This window comes from Peromyscus californicus, unplaced genomic scaffold (assembly GCF_007827085.1).
Source record: "Peromyscus californicus insignis strain IS unplaced genomic scaffold, ASM782708v3 Scaffold_18__1_contigs__length_77618521, whole genome shotgun sequence".
In the NCBI taxonomy this organism is placed as follows: Eukaryota; Metazoa; Chordata; class Mammalia; order Rodentia; family Cricetidae; genus Peromyscus; species Peromyscus californicus.
This window is the reverse complement of record NW_026294480.1, coordinates 53,468,646-53,481,107: the sequence shown is the minus strand read 5'-3', so window position 1 is coordinate 53,481,107 and position 12,462 is coordinate 53,468,646. Positions and strand designations below refer to the sequence as shown.

Genomic DNA, 12,462 nt, shown 5'->3' with positions numbered 1-12,462 from the left:
GAATGTCCCCAGAAAGTCCCTTGCTGCTTCTGTGTTTCCTGCTGTCCTGTTCCTGCTGTATTTGACACGGTGGGATTACTCTGTGAAAGGATCCCACTGTATCCAGTATAGTGTGATTGTTTCATGGGACAATCCCACTCCTCACTGGGCAACTTACCTGCAGATCATAATGAAGATGATTTTTATACGAGCAATGATGCTTAGTTAGAGCTATGACTTAACTGAACTTTCTGAGTTTGCCTAAAAGATACAGATGGCTAAGAGAGTCAGTGAAGGAGATCAGGGAAATGCTCCAATAAAAGGTACAAAAGAGGACAAAATTAGGCGAAAAGTCACCTTCGCCTGTGAGAGCTGCAGAAGATGGAAAATAAGAACAAGGAAATTTCGTGCATTATAGACCCATGAATTGTGCCTGTGGAAAAACGGCCTGATGAATAAAGAAAGCAATTATGTCCCTACACCCAAGGTTAGGCCCGAGTTCCCTGGTCATGTAACTTACAGAATTAATCACAGGCCCTGGTATCCATCTTGAAAAAACAAAGTTGTGAGAGGAAATTAAATGACCCTATTGTGTGTAAAGAAAAAAAATAGATGTTTAGCTAAACCTCTTGTTTAAAGGATTTGTAGAGTAGAAACAGGATAGGAATCTGCTTGACTGAAACCATAAACAGCTGCCTGCCAGTACAAAAGGAACTGGCTGAAATATACTCAGCTTGCTTAAAACTTTGTTAATTGTGGAAATCAGTATGGTGGTTTCTCTGAAAATTAGGAATCGAACTACCTCAAGACCCAGCCATACCACTCCTGGGCATATACCCAAGGAACGCTGATTCATACCACAAAGATACATGCTCAGCTATGTTCACAGCAGCACTATTCGTAATAGCCAGAACCTGGAAACAACCTAGATGCCCGTCAACTGAAGAATGGATTAAGAAAATGTGGTACATATACACAATGGAGTACTACTCAGCAGAGAAAAACAATGAAAGCATGAAATTTGCAGGCAAATGGATGGAACTAGAAAAAATCATCCTGAGTGAGGTAACCCAAACCCAGAAGGACAAACATGGTATGTACTCACTCATAAGTGGATTCTAGATATAAAATAAAGAACAATCAGACTACAAAAAATATGAAACAATAAAAAAAACTTTGTTAATCAATTATAAAATAATCACTTGTGATCATAATATGATTTCTTCCTGTGAAAAGATTTTAATTTGTTTTTGGAAAATATGTAACTTGTGGTTGTGAGGTAATCGCTTCTTGCATAGAAATTTTTGTCTTAGGAGGTATAAAAGGGATAAGAGAAAAATAGGATAGAGTAGAAGGAAAACAACAGGAAAGATATAGAAGGAGAATAATGAGAGAGAGAGGGGGGGGAGGGAGGAAGGAGGAGGAGGAAAACAACAGAGTAGAAGAACAGAACAGAAACAAAGAGTAAGAATAAGCGACAGAAAGGAAAATAAAATAAAGAATTAAGCTCTGGACCTCAGAAAAAAGTCTCCTGTGTGTATACACAATTGTACCCACGTCACATCTCCTCTCCAGTTTCTCTGATCTGTTGAAAGCTGGCCTTTCAGTAGCACAAGAGCATGTACACACACACACACACACACACACACACACACACACACACACACAAATAATAAATACAACTTTTTAAAATTGTAAAATACAACTTTTTAAAAAATTAAAAAGGAAAATTATATAGAAGCTGGGTGATACTTACAAGGAGTTAACAATAATGTTTACACGTGGGTGTTCAGAAGCTTTCCATTTTAGAAAAAGCTTAAGAAAATCCTTGCTGAAAGATTAGTATGGCACAAAGAATAATGTAAGAGTTTAGCTAAATACCCATCAACAGTAATAAAAATATCGCCAAAGAAAAATAAGTATAAAATGGATCTTTTAAGGTACCACATAAAACCAGGTTTTGTCTCTGATCTCAATATTTCATCAATTTGCCTTATATTCACACAAGACGCTGTTCTGGTGAACAGCACACCACAGTAACATTAAGCTCAAAGGACAGGACTGTGAGCTAACAATTTTCCAAGTATGTGGTCATCAACAAAGACTTTTTCCTTTTATTAAATGTTTTGTGTTTGTTATTAAATTGTCTACAACATTTAATTGTCAACATAATACAGCAGTGCTTTTCCCTTCTCGTTTGGTTTAACAATCACCCAGAAGTGTGCTTTCAAGATAGCTACAGCTACAAAAATCCTTCCTCATACACACAAGGCAACATGCATTGTAGCCGAGTTTACGATAGCAGACAGATCTCAGCGGCCCACCACGTCTGAGTGAGAAATGAACCGTGGATGAGCTCATTGTTAATATCTAAATATGTTCCTTTAACGTGAGGCAAAATAATAAAACAGAAATGCCAACACAATAAATCTGTGCGGTGTACCTGAATGTTTAACTATCTCTGTGCTTTATGCATATCTGAAACATTCTGGGCCTTCTGTAAGGTTCAACCTGTGGGTTGTGACCCCTCTGGGGTCAAAGGGCCCTTTCACAGGGGTCACCTAAGACCATGGGAAAACGTGGATATTTACATCATGATTCATAACAGTAGCAAAATCACAGTTATGACGTGGCAACAAAAATAATTTTACGGTTGGGGCGGGGGGCGGTCAGCACAACATGAGGAACTGTATTGAAGGGTCGCAGCACCAGGGAGGTTGAGAAGCACGGCTCTAAGGAAACAAAGGACAGCTTTACCCTGTCCTCTCCACAACACTGGCTTCAGCTCAAACCATCTCCGTGCTCCAGAAGGAAAAGGCTGGAGGAACTTAGAGCGGAGTCGCAGTGATGTCAGATTCTAAAGGAGAACAGTTTTCAAAAATAAAACCTAAAAAAATAGCAGAGTGGTGTTCCACGAAAACAACCAGAGAGCAAAGAGAGCAAAGAATAGCAATTGTCAGCGAGGGCGGGGGTATGAGGACGGGGGCCGGGGCGGGGGCAGAGGGGGCGGGGCAGGGGGCGGGGCAGAGGGGGCGGGGAGGAGACAAGGGGGATTATTTTGTCGGAATGCCATATCACACCATCTGCTATGGAAGCAGTGTTTGTCTCCCCTCCCAAATTCATGTCCCCAGTGTGATTTGGAGGTGAAGCCTCAGAGATGTGACTGAGGTTATACGATCGTGAGGGTGGAGCCCGTGAGAGTGGAGCCCACGATGTGATCAAGGTCCCTGTAAAGAGAGACACAGAAATCTCTCTGTCCGTCAAGTGAGGACAAAACCAGGAGGCAGCCCTTACCAAGTCCTGAACCCAAACCAACCATGCCAGCACTCTGATCTGGGGGGGCCTGCCAGCCTTCAGAGTCGTGAGGAAGAAATGCTCACACTAGCCAGTCTATACTAATTGCTAATGATACTGTTGTGCCCAGGTCTCAAGACCCCCAAGCAAGACCACCACAGAACCGTTATCCGATGCGAGCACACAGAGGTTTTTATTAACAAAACAAGCCAGCTTGGTCCACAGTCCAGCATCCGACACAGGACACAGCGGGTGGAGGAGGACGGCCCCCGCACTCACTTCAAGGGGTTTATATAGGAAAGGTTTACATGCAGCTTGGGATTGGACGAGGGGGCTAGGGGTGAGGTAAGCATGAGGTTACTAATTGCTAACAGGATTCAGGGCATCTTAGAGACATAAATTTTTATTCCCTATGTCCTGCTTTTGTTGACACATTCAGATTTATTGTTCCAGTCCTACTCTCCTCTGAGGTCAACTTCTGGTCAGTTGAGCCCATTACTCCCCATATCTCGTTTTGCCAAGTCCAGGATACACAGATTTATTATCCCAGCCTTAAGTTCAACTTCTGGTCACTCCTAAAACTGTAGGTCAGCAAATACCTTTGGAGGAGGGGAGGGGGAAGCATCTCTCAAGATGGCGACTGATTTTTCCCCTTCAATACCCCCTTGGTAGAAGGGTGAGAGGCGAGAGCTACTGAGGTAACAGACGACTCCCAGTTAAATGAGCAACTGACCAAGTACTAGCACCTGACTTCAGGGACCTCTGTCCTATTGCCTGGGGCATTTCAGGTGCGTCTTCTCCACAGTTCCCCTGCACCGAGGACATCAACCATGTACCCTTCTGACACCAGCTAGCACATGCTCAGCAAAGGGCAGGTGAGGCTGGCAAACTTCTGAACTGCCCCGAGTCATCGCTGCTCCCGGTGTCCCCACCCGGTGCCATCCCTCAGTACAGCAGACTGAAAGCACCCCTCTCTGATCCGCTCCCTTTCTCGCTTTGATGACGCCAAGCAGCAAGCTGTGAAATGCTCTGGGAGGACCACACGGCAAGCGACCAAGGATGGCCCTCCAGCCAACAGCCAAGATGAACTGAGGGAAGCCTGGAAAGAACCAATTCAGTCAACAACCACATGCGTGAGCTAGGAAGTGGGCCCTGACATCAAACTCTCAGGTCACTGTACCTTGTGAGACCCTGAGCTAGGCCTGGACTCCAACCCACAGGAACGAGATAATAAATGCGCATTGTTCTACACTGCCAAGTTTGGGGATAGTATGTTCTAGAACAATAGATAAACCATTCACCTTGGTCTAGGCCTGTGGCTCTGTGGTTGAGTGACTTGTCTACCATGAAAGAGGCCCTAGTTTCAATCCCCAGCACTGAAAAAAAAAAAAAAAAAAAAAAAGAACTCTGTCTGAAGCGACTATAATGGAGGCACATCTGACTTCTCTAGTGTCGATTAACAGTATGGATAAATGATGAGAAATGCAAAGTTAGACAATTTCATCACTAGGCAAATATCAAGGAGAGGAATTCCACAAACAGATGGCTAAGCCTGTATGTAATACAAGCTCAGGACCACCTTACCTGTGAAGTCCACCATTAACCAAAACGTCATGATGGGGAGAATGACTAAACTTTCTATTCCACTCCTCGAAGACTGCACCTCTAAACTATTAACCTACGGCAGACGTGGAAGACGAAGACCAAGTAGAATCCTGCACCATCCCAGAGAGTGACGCAGCCATCCCAGTAAATGAAGGAGACCAGATACCAAGTTACAGGAGATGTTCACAACAGTCCAACCCATGGAGGCAAAGGAGAGCTGTGGCTGGGAGGACTGGGCAGGAACAGAGAGTGATTGCTAATGGGAAGATAAAAACGTAATATGCTTGACCCAACTCAGTGATACCCAAAACACAACTAACGTTTCACAGTTTAATGGAGAGTGTATTTTCACAGTGCTGCTATATAATTTAAAAACACAGGGTGGGAGGGATGTCAGACACCCACTTCTGGCCTCTAAAGGGCACTAGGCACATGCATAGTACACAGACATACATGCAGGCAAAATACTCAACGCACATTAAATAAATAATAAGTTTTTATAAAAATTTTAAAAGCACAAAAAACCCTCCAAGAGTTATAGTTACCACGCCCATAGTAATCAAAATTCTCAAATGTTTCATCAATAACAAAGAAAGCCTTTCTAGTCACAAGTATTTTTAATTTATTTTAAAAAGATATTTATTTATTGAGATGAGATCTTACTATGCAGCCCCAGCTGGATTAAAATTCAATATATAGACAAGGCTAGCCTCAAACCCATGGACTTCCCACCTGCCTCTGCCTTTGAGCTGAAGGCTGGGATTAAGGGTGTGAGCCATTCATTCATCTATTTTTATTGATGTGTATGTGTGTGCCTGGGTGAGTTTTATGTGCACCATGTGCATGCAAGAGCCTACGGAGACCAGAAAAGGGGATCAGATCCTCTGGAACAGGCCTTACAGGTGTTTATTGATGGCTGACCCATCTTTCCAGCTGCTTAATTACAAGTATTTAAATTAATAGAATTTTAACGCTATGAGAGCCGACAGGTGCTGATAACCTCGATAAATATGGACAGAACACAACACAGATAAGTCACCGGCTAGACCAGTCAGCACCACACAGGCTCATCATTTAATTCTGAGTTGCTTGTCACCCACGACAGGATGCAGGGAGGACATGTACAGGAGCATCCTGACACTCCATCCTCTCTGCTCACAGGACCCAGGGATCCCAGTGTAGCTCCCAGCCCAAAGTGTGTCCTTGTGCAAGTCCCATGCAAGGCCACTCTGGGATCCAAAGTATCTGGAACCGTAGAGAAAATTCTGCTCCACTCTCCACTAAGAACTAAAATGCCATAAAATGCACGGCTACACTATAAGGTGTGGACTCGGCTTGGGTTGTAGGCACATCATCAGTACTGTGCCCAAAAGGACATCAAGGGGGGGACCCTCATCAGGACAAAGATGAACTCCAAGAACTCTGAGAGGCAACAATCCCCCACCACCAGAGAGGGAGACTGCTATGTGACAGAGATAAAGAGGAGGAAGAGGTCAAGCATGATTCTATGGCTTAAGAGCAAGAAAGTAAAGGGGGTGGCGATGGATGACAGCCATGGATGCATGTAACCCACAGAAACAACCCGTTGTCGCTTCCACAAGCATGGTTTCCAAGTAACAGAAATAAGCTGCTGCAAACCACAGACAATCACATGGAACTCTTCAGACAAATCCATTACCCTCCAGGTCTTGCCCGGGCAAATAGAAACTGGTTCTCATTATAACAAAATAAATTACAAATGAAGTCCAGCAGGCCGCTCAGTGGAAATGGGAAGGCTTCCCAGGGAGGTCTTATGCCTCATTCTGAAAAGCAGTGTGAACTTTGGACCTCCTGTGTCCCCCTGCAAAGCTGGACACCATTCTCCAGTTCAACAAATTCTGAGATAACTGCAACAGAGACCGGGATAAATGCAACAGAGAGGGGGATAAATGCAGCAGAGAAGGGGATAAATGCAACAGAGAGGCGGATAAATGCAACAGAGAGGGGGATAAATGCAGCAGAGGAGGATAAATGCAATAGAGAAGGGGACAAATGCAACAGAGAGGGGGATAAATGCAATAGAGACCAGGATAAATGCAACAGAGAGGGGGATAAATGCAATAGAGACCAGGATAAATGCAACAGAGACCGGGATAAATGCAACAGAGACCGGGATAAATGCAACAGAGACCGGGATAAATGCAACAGAGACCGGGATAAATGCAACAGAGACTGGGATAAATGCAACAGAGACCGGGATAAATGCAACAGAGACTGGGATAAATGCAACAGAGACTGGGATAAATGCAACAGAGACCGGGATAAATGCAACAGAGAGGGGAAGAGTCCTGGGACTGAATGGAAAAACCATTCAAAATGTGTTTCCTTTTTCAGCCTCCCATCTTGCTCCCCTTTTCATTCAAAGTAATTGTGAAAAGTAGACACTGTCCTTATCATACTGGTCCTGTCTTTACCTGAAGAACCTCCATTAGAAATAAAAGTCACGCCGGGCGGTGGTGGCGCACGCCTTTAATCCCAGCACTCGGGAGGCAGAGCCAGGCGGATCTCTGTGAGTTCGAGGCCAGCCTGGGCTACCAAGTGAGTTCCAGGACAGGCGCAAAGCTACACAGAGAAACCCTGTCTCGAAAAACCAAAAAAAAAAAAAAAAGAAAAGAAAAGAAATAAAAGTCACAGGGTGCACATCCCAGCTGAATAGCTGGCCAGAAGTTCAGGTCATTATCACCCACGTTGCTGGATCAACACTGCTAACTCTGAGGTACTTGTTGGTACCCTGCACCAACAAGTTTGAAGGGCACACAGAATGCAGGAAGTCCATCTTACCCAGAATGCCTCTTCCTCAATCTTTTTATCAGAGAGCCTCCATTTAGAGAGCCTGGATGTTGCCAGATACACCGCTTTTATCTCTCCCAGCTTCTACTCATCTTTATGGAAATGCATTTTAAGAACAATGACGTCAGCTGGTTTAAGCCCTTCAGAACGATCACAGATGCTTGAACAAAGGCAGACAGTGAGGTCAACTTCAAAAATAATGAGCCTCTCCCAAGGAGAAGAGAAGGTGGAGGTAAGACACAAGAGAGGGACCCCTGATAATCATCTAAAAACCTTCAAAATTTAGAGCAAATAGGGAAAAGCAAGAAGGGGGGAAATGGGAGGCCTGAGAAACTGCACCTGCACACAGCTAGATAAATGAAGTCTTTTCAACAGAAAAGATCTTCCAGTCAAAGCAAAAACACCCTGCTGCTGAGGCACTTGGGAGAAAGAAGAGGCTTTCTACACCAAAGAGCAAGCTACAGCGACTGGACTATGGCTGGCAATGAAAAGCAACAGGAGAGTGAGACCTCTGCTACAGATTAGCAGCCCCAGACATAAGACACCAGCCACGTGAGGCCAGCCCGAGCGGGCACATGGCTGCAGAGAGGCTTCAGATAGGCTTCAGATAGCAGTTCAGAAAGGCGGGACCCCAACCTCGGAGGTCTTTAAGCTCGAGTAGACTAGGGGCTCCCCACCCACCATGCGAGACCATGAAGGTGAGTGCCTACTGCAACCTGTCGGTGTGTTGGCATTTGTTACAATACAAGTTACAAGGAGACATCTTTTAATAAATAGTAACATGTCCCACCTCAGGGAAATACGTAAAGATATAAAAATTTATCTGATATTGCTCTAATCCCAAAGAACCAGCAATAAAATATAAGAAATCAGCCAGGACCCATCTAGAGAGAAGAAATAAGAATAGCTGTGGAAATCCAAAGAATGAAAAAGATAAATATTTTGACCTAAAAAAAGTCTCTTTTCTTTCAAAGCAAAATTCAAATGTTAAACCTGAAAGGTATGGATATCTGTCAACATTACTTATATTTCTAGGAATACACATGAAATAACAAAGATAAGATTGTAAGAGATATTCTTAGAGGTAAGTGGATAAATAGATCTACAATGGGCAAGGTTAATAACTTTAAATAAAAAAAATCTTGGGGTAGGAAACAGGAGTAAGGTAATTATTGATCATTGTCAAAATACATAAATAACATATCTTAGTCTGTTCTGTGTTATTATAATACCTGAGACTGGATATTTTACATAGGAAAAAAATGGTTTATTTGGTTCAAAGTTTTGGAGGGTGAAATATTAGGCACCTCCTTTTATAATTTTTATTTATGTGCATTGGTGTTTTGCCTGCATGCATGTCTGTGTGAGGGTATCGGATCTCCTGAAACTGGAGTTAAAGACAGTCGTGAGCTGCCACGTGGGTTCTGGGAATCAAACCTGGGTCCTCCGGAAGAGCAGCCAGAGCTCTTAACCACTGAACCATCTCTCCAGCCCCTGGTGAAGACTTTCTAACTACATTACAATATGTCAGGTGGCATCATGGCAGAAACATGTGACAGGAAGACAGGTCACATGACAAGATAGGTTACAAGAGACCAGAGGGGTCCATATTCACACATTAATAATACCAAATCTAAAATCCATTCTCACAGGAATCAGTCTACTCCAAAAATCCTGCATTAATCCCTTTTGGGGGCAGTGCCCCATGACCGACCCACTTTCCACTAGACTCACCTCTTAAAGATCCACCACCTCAGCACTGTCACTTTGAAGACTAGGCTTCCAGAAAAGTCCTTCGGTGGACAAGGATGGACACTGCAGACAGTTAGCTTATAAAATCAATTATTAAAGATGCTTTTAATCACTCTAAGCCACGATTTTAAGTGACAAAATATAAGAAAGGGGCTAAGGATGTAGCTCAGTGGTACAGCATGAGGACTTGGGTTTGCTCCTTAGCATTGGGAAAGGTGGGAAAGAGATGGGGAGAGGGAGGGAGAAAGAAAAGGAGAGAAAACCAGTTCATGTGTTGGCATCTGCTTTAACAGTTACAAGGAGATCATCTTTAACAAATATTAACATGCCCCACCTCAGGGAAATTTGTGAAGATATAAAAATTCATCTGATACCGCTCTAATCACAAAGAACCAACAACAAAGGATGAGAAATCAGCCAGGACCCATCTAGAGAGAACAGTTAAGAATAGCTGCGGAAATTCAAAGAATGGAAAAGATAAACATTTTGAACCTAAAAAAGTTTAAGTATGGGGAAAAGCAAAGAATCAGGGCGGACATCAGAGTGCCAATTCCATGACAGGAAAGGAAGATTGGAACTTGAGAGATGGCTCCACGGCAAGAGCACGCGCTGCTCTTGAGGAGAAGCTGTGTTTGGTTCCTGGCACTCACGTGGCAGCTCACAGTCACCTGTAACTCGAGTTCCTGGGGATCCCACACCCTTCTCCAGCCTTCTCTGCCTCCAGAGGCACCAGGCATGCAGGTGGTACGCAGAGATACACGTAGGCACTCACACACACAGTCCTCGGAAGACAGCACCGAGCCAACAAGCAGGGGCGGCAGCGTGCTGAGGTCTGGTTCAACCCAGAGAGCCTAGAAAACCGTGTTTCGCCTGCTCTCTCATACAGTCACTCAACACTTCTGCCATTAGATGAGGGAGGGCGATCTTCCCACACCAAGTAATCAGCCCTCACCTGGATACCGGCTGGGTGTGTCCCTATCCAGTTCAGTTCTGACACTATCTGAGGGCAGCACCACGTCCTGCCAGACTGTCCCCACTTCCAATGCCAAACGCAGGCAGGAGCACCAGCTTCAGGCTGCCTAACTATGAACTGGAGCTCTTAACTACTCCCGCTCCTTGCATTTAATATGCTAGAACGGCCCACAGAACTCAAGCGAATGCTTTACTTCCGCCTGCTGGTTCATCAATAAAGGCCACAGAAAACAGCTGGAGGATGGTACACAGGCAGGGCCTGGAAGAGCTCTGAGCTCAGGAGCCTCCGTGCTCATGGAGCTGAGATTTGCTATCCTCCAGGCACTCAGATGTGTGTAACAAGTGGGAAGCTCTTGAAAGCCCCATAGGGATTTAGAGTGATATTTTATTTGTGCTGAAATGTGATTTTATTTGTATGTTAATAAAGTTGCCTGGGGATCACAGCTAAGAGCAAGGCATTAAGCAGAAGTCTGGTAGTGGTGGCACATACCCTTAATCCGATCACATGCAGGCAGAATCTGTGTGTTCAAAGACACAGCCAAGTGGTGACCTGAACCTTTAATCTCAGTACAAACCATAGAGACCTGGAGGTCTGTATAGACAGGCAGTGACGAGGAAGTCATGTGGTTGGGTTTAGAACCAATAAGAAGGCAGAACAGAAAGGCAATAAAAAGACAGGACACAGGAAGAAGGTCTCTCTCTCTCTCTCTCTCTCTCTCTCTCTCTCTCTCTCTCTCTCTCTCTCTCTCTCTCTCTCGGAAGGACGGCAGTGAATGGTAAGATAAGGAGGTCTTAGCTCTTGGTTGCTGCTCGATCTCTGGGCTTTTAACTCTTTATTTGGCTCTGTGTTTCTCTTATTGAATAAGACCGTTTAGAATTACATCTACAGGGATTTGCAGGAGGGATTAGTATGGCGGCTTCATCATGCAGACATGAGGGAGCATCTTTATTCCCAGCCCCTCTCCTCCAGATGATCAGAGGGAGAGGAGCAGGGCATCAAGTTTCTGATCATGGCTTGGTCTTTCTGGCTGCCAATCTCCATCAGGAGTTGCCTCATTAGAAGAAAGGATGCTCTAACCGCCCAGGAAAGCCCAAGGGATTTAGCAGCTTTGTACCAGGAATCAAAGACCAAACATTTAAACAAAAGATGTTCTTGGCATCCTTACTGACCATGGTCTTAGGAGTTCTGTCTTAGGAATGGGATAGAGACCAAACATGGGAACCCAAGCTTTTCCTAACCAGGAACCAGAGGCAGAAACCACACACACACACACACACACACACACACACACACACACACACACACACACACACACACACACACAGATGCAGAGGGCCAAGGGCCCACACCAGGGGACAGGCAATGACTTGAAATTTTATTCAATTACTGAGGACAGGTTCTTGTGGGATTGGGAGGATAGAATAAAAGAGGAGGAATAAGGGAACTCAGTGTGAAGCTGAAGAATTTGGGGAACCAAAAGCTGACAAAGAAGCTGCACAGTGAGAGGTCTCTGGGGTGGGGAGGTTTAGAGGGGAGTGGGGCCAGGGCTGAAAACCCTGGTCTCTGGCCACCCTTAAGCAGGCTGTAATCCGCCGGGCGGTGGTGGCACACACCTTTAATCCCAGCACTCGGGAGGCAGAGCCAAGTGGATCTCTGTGAGTTCAAGGCCAGCCTGGTCTACCAAGTGAGTTCCAGGAAAGGTGCAAAGCTACACAGAGAAACCCTGTCTCGAAAAACCAAAAAGAAAAAAAGAAGGCTGTAATCGAGAACAGAATGTGCGCTAACGTCAGAGGACAATGTGTGCAGCTGGCTGCCTTCTCTAGATGTCACACTTACCATTGATTTAAGGCCACCTGGGGAGCCTAGAAGCACCTCACCTTATCTCTCAGCCCTTCAAGTAATCACATCTAACAAGACCCTTTATAATGACTTTATATTCACACACTCTGAGAATGTCAAGGAAATAAAACATTTCAGGTTTACAACTGAAGTCCCCACAATCCTCTTACGGACCCCTTTTTCTCTCCTTC

General features: G+C 44.7%; 1 protein-coding gene across 3 annotated transcripts in view; it reads right to left on the bottom strand.

Annotated features, from left to right (window-relative positions):
* Mccc2 (methylcrotonyl-CoA carboxylase subunit 2) overlaps positions 1 to 12,462 on the bottom strand; it is a 73,354-nt gene that overhangs the window by 28,317 nt on the left and 32,575 nt on the right. The gene's annotated exons all lie outside the window — the stretch shown is intronic.